Source organism: Phocoena sinus, chromosome 3 (genome assembly GCF_008692025.1).
Source record: "Phocoena sinus isolate mPhoSin1 chromosome 3, mPhoSin1.pri, whole genome shotgun sequence".
Lineage (NCBI taxonomy): Eukaryota > Metazoa > Chordata > Mammalia > Artiodactyla > Phocoenidae > Phocoena > Phocoena sinus.
Genome location: NC_045765.1, coordinates 12,684,302 through 12,691,849, shown reverse-complemented (window position 1 = coordinate 12,691,849; position 7,548 = coordinate 12,684,302). Strand labels below are relative to the sequence as shown.

Here is a 7,548-nt window from a genome sequence, read left to right as displayed (position 1 = left end):
AAGTGATGGGCGGGGATTCGTGTTTCTCCGCCCCCTTGGCGCCCTGGCGTCACGCCCCCGGACCCGCCCCTCCGGAACCCGGAAGCAGGAGCGCGCGGGGGAGCGGCGGGCGCGGTGGGGCGGAGCGCCCGAAGAGCAGCGGGCTGGCTGCCGGGCGGGGACCCGGGCCGGGACCGGCGGCGCGCGGCGGCCAAGGCCCAGGTGAGTGCCGGGCGGCCGCGGGTCGAGTGTTTGATCTCGAAGCTCGCATCGGCGGGCTGCCTTGTAGAGGGACGGGGATAAGGGTTAGTTGCGGGGGGGGGCGCGAAAGCAGGGGTCGAGGAGGCGGGAACGAGCTTGGGGGTCGTGGAGAGTTTGCAGGAGACGGAGTGGGAACGGGACGATGAAGGAGAAAGTTGATGTGATGGGCCTGGTGAGGGAGTTTTTGGGCGGGTGTGGAGGCAGATCTTGTGGCTTTGAGCAGCTTCTCTAAAGAGGACGTGGCTTAAGTGGTAGTTGGGGGGTCGCAGGAAACGGGGCTGGGAGGGGGAGAAGCAAGGAGGCGGGATTGAGAGGCCCAGGCTGGGGGTTGAGAGGAGCAAGGCCGGTGGGGGAACAGCCGGGGTGCGATTGGGGGGGAACGGTGCAGGACGGCCTGGGGGCGTCTGCCTACGGTGAAGAGGTAGAGGAATGGTGCCTGAGGGAGGGCAGCGCCTGGGACTCAGTGGGTGCTCAGTAAATGTGAGGGGCTCTGAACCCACTGGTGCGGTGGCCGGCCGAATTGGTAAGAGGGGAAATGGGGGATGGGAGGGGAGGCAGAAGGGGGATGGAAGCCATGGCAAGAAGTGAGGTCTGGTCCAGGGAGAGCCTGGGGAGGAGGGGAGGAAAGGAAAGGACTAGAATGGCCCCGTTCAGACATTGGGGTGCAGACCATGAAGATTTGGGGCCCGTCTTACCCTCTTGATTCATCTTATCCCTGACTTCACCCCCAACTGCCGGGTGACCCAGGCTAGTTTCAGCGCCTTCTGGGCGGTATTCAGGACTTGAAAACCCAACACTGTCCTCCTAAGAGCAGACTGGCTAGAGCCTGGGGGTTCTAGGGAGCAAGGAAGGAGCTCTTGGGCCCCCCCCACCCCAGCTATGGGGCCGGAACTGGGTTTCAGAGGGGGCGGGGGTGGGTGCGCACACAGCCGCATGTGCTAGGCTGTCACCACCTCCTCCGAGTTGCATCCTTGGACTTAAATGGGTAAAAAGACATACAGGAAATCTGTCCCCCGGTGGCTGTGAGCTCAGCCTGGGAGAGGCACGGTAGCCGCAGGCAGGCGCCTTGTAGGCCAGGAGTCTTTAAGGGAAAGCTTCTCCCACACCTCTTTGTCTGAGGTGGGAGCTGGTGGGGACATTGTGCCTTACAGCTGGAGGGTCCCAGCTCCTACCTTCCTGAGGTATGTTCTGGTCTTGGAGTCTCCAAACGCTTAAGGCATCCAGGAGCAGTGGGAGGTGACATGGGCAGCTGGAAAGTTGTCTGATGGGCCTGGCTCTGGGGAGGGCCTTGCTCTAAACCATTTTGATCAGCATTAATTTCTCTTCTTTCCCGACCCTGGGGATCCTTGTCTGGGACCTGCTAGAAGGGCCAAGGAGCCTGGGTTTATAGTGCGTTCAGGACACGAGCCTGGATAGCTTGAATGTAAAGAGGGCCACAGAAAGATAACCACCCCGTTCACTTCCAGAATGTTCTGGCCCTTATGGAAGCTTCTGTAAGCAAGACTCTCAGCTGCGCTTGCCCCAGAACACATGATTAGAGCCCACAGTCATGCCTCATGCAGGTTCTGCGTATGGGCCTGCCCTGGCTGGGACACTCCCCCTCCCCCTCTGCCCCCCCCCATGAACTGGATCAGAATCTTCTGGTTCCACAGCCCTGCTGTTGTCTCCTTCCTCCAGGAGCGTGGCCAAGCAGGCTCTCTTGGAGGGTCTTGTGTTGGGGGTCCTAACCTCCGTCAAGTCTCTTTGTCCGTTTCTTTACTTGCAAAATGAATGGATTGGCCTAATCAGTGTTCTGCAACTTTGAAACCCAGCCTTGGTGTCTCCAGCACACAGCCCTGTCTAGTTTTATGCAGCCCCCAACAGGTGAATCCCCACCGTGGTGATCCCACTTTTGTTGGGCTTTCCGTCCTACAGTTTATATCTGAATATGATTATCTTACTGCTTCCTTATCTTCCACGTGGGAAATTGGAGTGCCAAATGTGCTTTTGCACATCATACCTGTTCCCAGGGTTTCAGCTGTATCCTTCTGGCTGGAAATCCCTGGGTGAGACCCTCCCTCAGGTCCAGGCCTGTGACTTGGTGAAGCAGGTGGGGACTTCGGAATCTCCGCATTCTGTTTCACTGTAGGATCCATCTTCTATCCCCAACAGAGGCTTGTTAACGTAAAGCTTCCCTTTCCTTGTCTCCCTGAAGTTGTGTATTTTGGGTGGACCCAGAATTCAGTGAAGCAAGGGCTGATCGTGCAAGGTGCTGTGGGCTGGGTCCCAGGGGCAGAGATGAGCCCTTGTGCCCTGGGGGAGGGACATTCTAGGGGGCCGCCCTCCCCAGCAGGAATAATGGAGTTCAGAGTAGTTGGTCAGTGCAGCAACAGAAGTGGCACTAGAAGTTGTGGGGACAGAACCAGGAACGACCAGCACAAGCTTCAGGGCATGGGGGATTCCAGCAAGTTTCCTCAGGAGAGGTGGCTGGCCCTAAGCCAAGCCTTGAAGGATACAGAGGTGTTAAACCAAGTGGGGAAGAGGGAACCACATAAGCACGTCCATGTGCAGCTCTTTATTGAGCATCTTCTGTGATAGATGCTTTTATACCCAACTCTTTTATTCTGCCAACCAGCAGCAAGGGGATTGCAGTTCCTATTTTCTCGATATAGAAACTAGGCTCAGGCAGGTGACAACTTCAGACATGGCTCCCTGTGCTTTCTAGAAGTACGGAGGATCATTAGTAACCTCACTTTGGCGAAGAACAAATTGCTAGAGCAGTTTCTCAACTGCAGCACCATTGACATCTGGGGCCGGGTCATTCTTTGCTGTGGGGCTACCCCGTGCATTATAGGATGTCGAGCAGCATCCCTGGCCTTCATACACGAGATGCCAATAGTACACACCCACCCCAAGTTGTGACAACCAAAAATGTCCCCAGACATGGCTGTGTGTCCCCTGGGGGACAGGAGCACTGCTCTGTAGTAAAATCTGGTTCCCGCTCCAGGCCCACCATTGCCTCAGTGGGTCTTTGGTGTTTGTTGGGCTCCCAGCAAATTGCTACCAAGGGCAGGCGTGGGGAAAAGAGGCCAGCAATTGAATTCTGCCATCTGCTCGGTTCTTAATCTGGGGTCCTGATAAAAAGGAGACACCACTGGGAATGGACTGAGGGGGAGTTAGAGAACGTGCCCTGAGAATGTTCAGCAGAGGAGGAAGAGGAGGTGAGCTGGGGCCGTCATCCCTCGCTGGCACAGCAGATGCCATTGTCTGTCTCTTCTTTGTCTTCCCACTGACCTGGATTTCTGCAGGAACGGTCCTTGTCTCGGAACAAACTGTTGCTTTTCTTCCGAGATTAGAGGTATCAGATTCTCCTCTCAAAGAGCTACTTTGGAGGTAGCCCCAGATCACTGTGGCTCTTGAAGCCATGTTATCTTCTCGCATTTGCCCTCTTGGCTCCAGACGCCAGTCTGTCCTCAAGCACAGACTAAGTTTTGCTGTTCACGTGTCCTCCTCTGCTTGTTCCCCGACCATGACATTGCTGCTTTAACTCCAGGGGAGGAAACCGCACATTCTGGGGCCGTCTGACCCCTTCTGGAGGCTGCCCTCCCCCCAGTCCCCATCCACCAGCCCTTTGTGCACCCAGCATCCCCAACCAACTGTGCCAGGCAGCCCCTGCTCGGCCTCCCCGCCGAGCAAGACAGGCCCTTCTCTCTGCCCTCGTCCCGGAGACGGAGGGACAGAACAAAGGGCTCTGTCTGAGCACCGCCGGGCCCCCGACAAGCCAGCGCACTGCCGGCCGAGGTGCAGCGCCCATCACTTCACCTCCTTGCTTTTTTTCATGTTGGCCCAGAAAGGGCCTTGGAGATTAGGCATGTCTCAAAAACTCAGCCGATGAGTTTGGGTTCTACTCATTTCCTCGCTGAGAGTCTGAGCCCGGGCCCCGATGATAAATAAAGTAGTGATTCAAGGGTTCAGCCCGTGGCTTAGTCGGAGCAATGAATAAGCTGTCCTGGCCTGACTCATTCGTTTACATCCCAGTTCTGCCCCGTTTCTTAGGGTTGTGTGTGCGAGAGGGAAGCCAGCTCCAAGCATTTCATGACTGTCACTGCCGCGTGTGCAATTTCCTGGGACTGCCGTAGCAAAGTACCACAGGCTAGGTGGCTTAAGCAACAGAAATGTATTGTCTCATGGATCTGGGGGCCAGAAGTCCAAATCAGGGTGTGGGCAGGGTTGGTGCCTTCCAATGGCCACGGGGGAAGGATGCGTTCAGGCCTCCCTCCTTGGCTTGTCAACGGCTGTCTTCTCCCTGAGTCTTCACGTCTGTGTGAGTCTTCACCTTACTTCTGTGTGAGTCCGTGTCCGATTGTCCCTTTGGATCAGGGCCCACCCTAATGACCTCCTTTTGAATGAATCACCTCTTTAAAGGCCCTGTCTCCAAATACAGTCACACTCTCAGGTCCTGGGAAGTAGGACTTCAACATAATGAATTAGTGGGGTTGGGGGCGGGCACACAATTCAGGCTGTAACACTGCATAAGAGACAGATTTCATTTTTATTTAGTGAGGGAATTATCAATAAGTAATGGTACTTAGAGAGAAAAAGTTCGTTTAGTTTTGTCTCATTCATTTAAATAAACATTTTAGGGTAGATAGGCAGGTTGGCCATGTCAACTTCGGAAGTGCCCTGTTAGGGAATTTTCCAGATCTTGCACAGGTCCTTATTCTTGAGGTGACAATAGAGAGGCAAGAACAGGACTCGGGAGGAGCAGACCTCATGGGACTTTACAAGGGGTGTGTTTAGAGCCAGGCCTGGGAGACAGTGTGTGCCCACCCAGGGGCCGGCCAAGATTTATAATTGGGGTGTACGGGGCTCCGTGTCCTCAGTATTGCCAGGGTCAAGAGGGGAGTCCAAAAACAACCCATTCATGGAACAAAGTGACTTTGGGACCGGCTGCTGCCACAGGTGATGAGACAAAAGAAGTTTCTGGAAAATCTGAAAGTCATTCCGCAAAAAAGCGTTAACAAGCCAGGTGCAGATTTGGCTCTCAGGGAGCGGGAATAGCCCTCATCTCTCTGCTCAGAGCACAGATGTCCGGCCAGCAGTCATGTCCACGGAAGTCAGTTTATCAGCCCGGTGAGGGCCGTGAAGTACCCGGCACCAGCGAGCTTGGAACAGGAGCCTGGGCCTGGCTTGAGCTGGCTGATGGAGGGAGAGGAAAGCCCAAGAGCCCTGGCGTGGTCATCTGCCTGCAAGGCCGCTGCTACTGCTGCTGCTTCCTCGCAAACAGGACAGGGTCAGCATCAGGACCGCCCGGGGCTTTGCCACGATCTTCCTACTCATCTCTCAGAGCCTCTCCGTCCCATTCGAGGGTGGACGGAACCTGGTGAGCCCAGAGGAGACTTTGAGATTTTGCTTCTCAGATCCTGGGGCTTTCATTTCCTGGCAAGCATGCCAGGGTCCAAGGCCACTGCTTGGGAAGATCACCAAGAGTCCTTGGCTGTCACGCGGAGATGCTGTTTATCAGAACGCGTGACACAAAGAAAGTGTAAGAGCGTAGGCTGGCCCTTAGACCCTCAGGGGGCTGGTCCCTTTCCTCCTGGTGGTCTCGAGGGAGTCTGCCCCCTGGTTTAGCAGGGAGAGGAGAGGATGAAGGTGGGGAAGCTAAGGAACAGGGTATCTGGAGTGGAGAAAGTGACCAGAACGGGGACAGGTGGCCCTAGGCCCCAACAGCTGGGGCAGTCACCCCACAAGGCCAGCTCCCTCTCTTGGTCCCTCCTTCTAAATATTATGTAGTCAGGTGAACGTGGGCTTGGAATCATGCTAGCATCTTGTGTGCCTGTGAGGCCCTGGGGAGACCCTGAAGTGTGCAAACATTTTTCTTATTTATTGAAAGTATGCTTTCTCAGCCTTGGCATTGGTGACGTCTGGGGCTGGATCATGCTCTGTGGTGGAGACTGTCCTGTGCATTGTAGGGTGTTGAGTAGCGTCCCTGGCCTCCACCCACCAGATGCCAGTAGCACCCGCCCCCCAAGTTGTCACAACCAAAACTGTCTCCATACGTTGCCAGGTGTCCCCTAGGAGAAGAGTCCCACCCAGCCCCCGGTGACCGGGCTGGCACAGCAGCCTCCAGAGCCCTACCTGGGGATCTGAACTGCCTTTAAAAGCCAAGCGGCGTTCCCTTGTTCTCTGGGAGCTGCTCGATCTGGTCTCAGGCAGGGCTTTTGTGTGTTGTCACCGCAGCTCTGCCCGTATAAGGTTCTCAAGGTGGCTTTCCACCAGGGCATGATGACAGGTGGACCGTGTCATTGGAGAGGAGGGTCCCAAAGGGTTCTCCTCTGCCCGCCCAGACCCACTTCCCAGGCTACTTTCCATGTCTTTATGAGCCTACCGGTCAACAGGGAAGGACCCGGAGCCCAGCCCCCCACAGGGCCTTGCGGCTCTGCCTTCCCCTTGTAACTGGAACCTACCTGTGTCCCACAGGCCAGACCCGAATCACCATCAGTCCCCCCAGCCCACACCTGCAGGAGCCGCTGGATACCTGCTCCCACCCCGGTCTGCCTGCCACACTAGGCTTGGCTAATCCCTTCCTGATGTCACTCATGTCTCGGTCCTCCCTGTCTCCAACTAGCCAGGGTTCCCCATCAGACTTGCATAAAAATCCGGACTCCTTCCCATGTTCACAAGGCCCTGTGGGATCTGACCTTCCTGACCTCGGCCCTTCCCCCTCCTGCCGGCCACACTGGTCCCCTTGTTCTGAGGCCAGCCCCAGCTGCCCCTGCCCATGGCGCTCACCGCCCTCGCCTGAGCCGCCATCGCCAAGCTCAGCCCATCCATCCTGTCTCACTGCGCAGGCCTCGGCAACTATCTCCTCTGAGCACCTCCTTGCCTCCTGGTTAATCCGAAGTGACCACCCTGCTCCGGTCAGTTTCTGTCCCCAGGACAGCGCTGCTGACGTCCGGGGCCAGATCATTCTCTGCTGTGGGGGCCTGTCCTGCACATTGTAGGGTGTTGAGCGGCATCCCTGGCCTCCACCCACCAGATGCCAGAAGTACCTCCCCTCCCCCCCCCCAGTGGTGACAACCAAATATGTCTCCAGCCATTGCCAACTGTCCCATGGGGTAGGGCAGAATTGCCTGCCGCAATTCCCACCCCGTTGAAAGCTGCTGCATGACACACTGCATTTTTCCTGTCCAAAGCACTATTGCTGTTGGAAATGCCTCTTCTCTGGTGGGTTGATTTGTCCAGTTCCCTGAAGGCCAGACACTGCCACATTCTTACTCTATTTTGCTGCCAGCCTGGCCTGGCCCGGGGTGGGGTGTGGGCAGTGGA

At 56.4% G+C, this 7,548-nt stretch overlaps 1 protein-coding gene across 11 annotated transcripts in view; it reads left to right on the top strand.

Moving 5' to 3' along the window:
• Positions 1-95: 95 nt before the first annotated feature.
• MYO9B (myosin IXB) overlaps positions 96-7,548 on the top strand; it is an 89,442-nt gene continuing 81,989 nt past the window's right edge. For all 11 annotated transcript variants that reach the window (XM_032627892.1, XM_032627888.1, XM_032627883.1 and 8 more), the window contains exon 1: positions 96-201. The gene's annotated coding sequence lies outside the window, so the exon portion shown is untranslated. The remainder of the gene's footprint in view (positions 202-7,548) is intronic.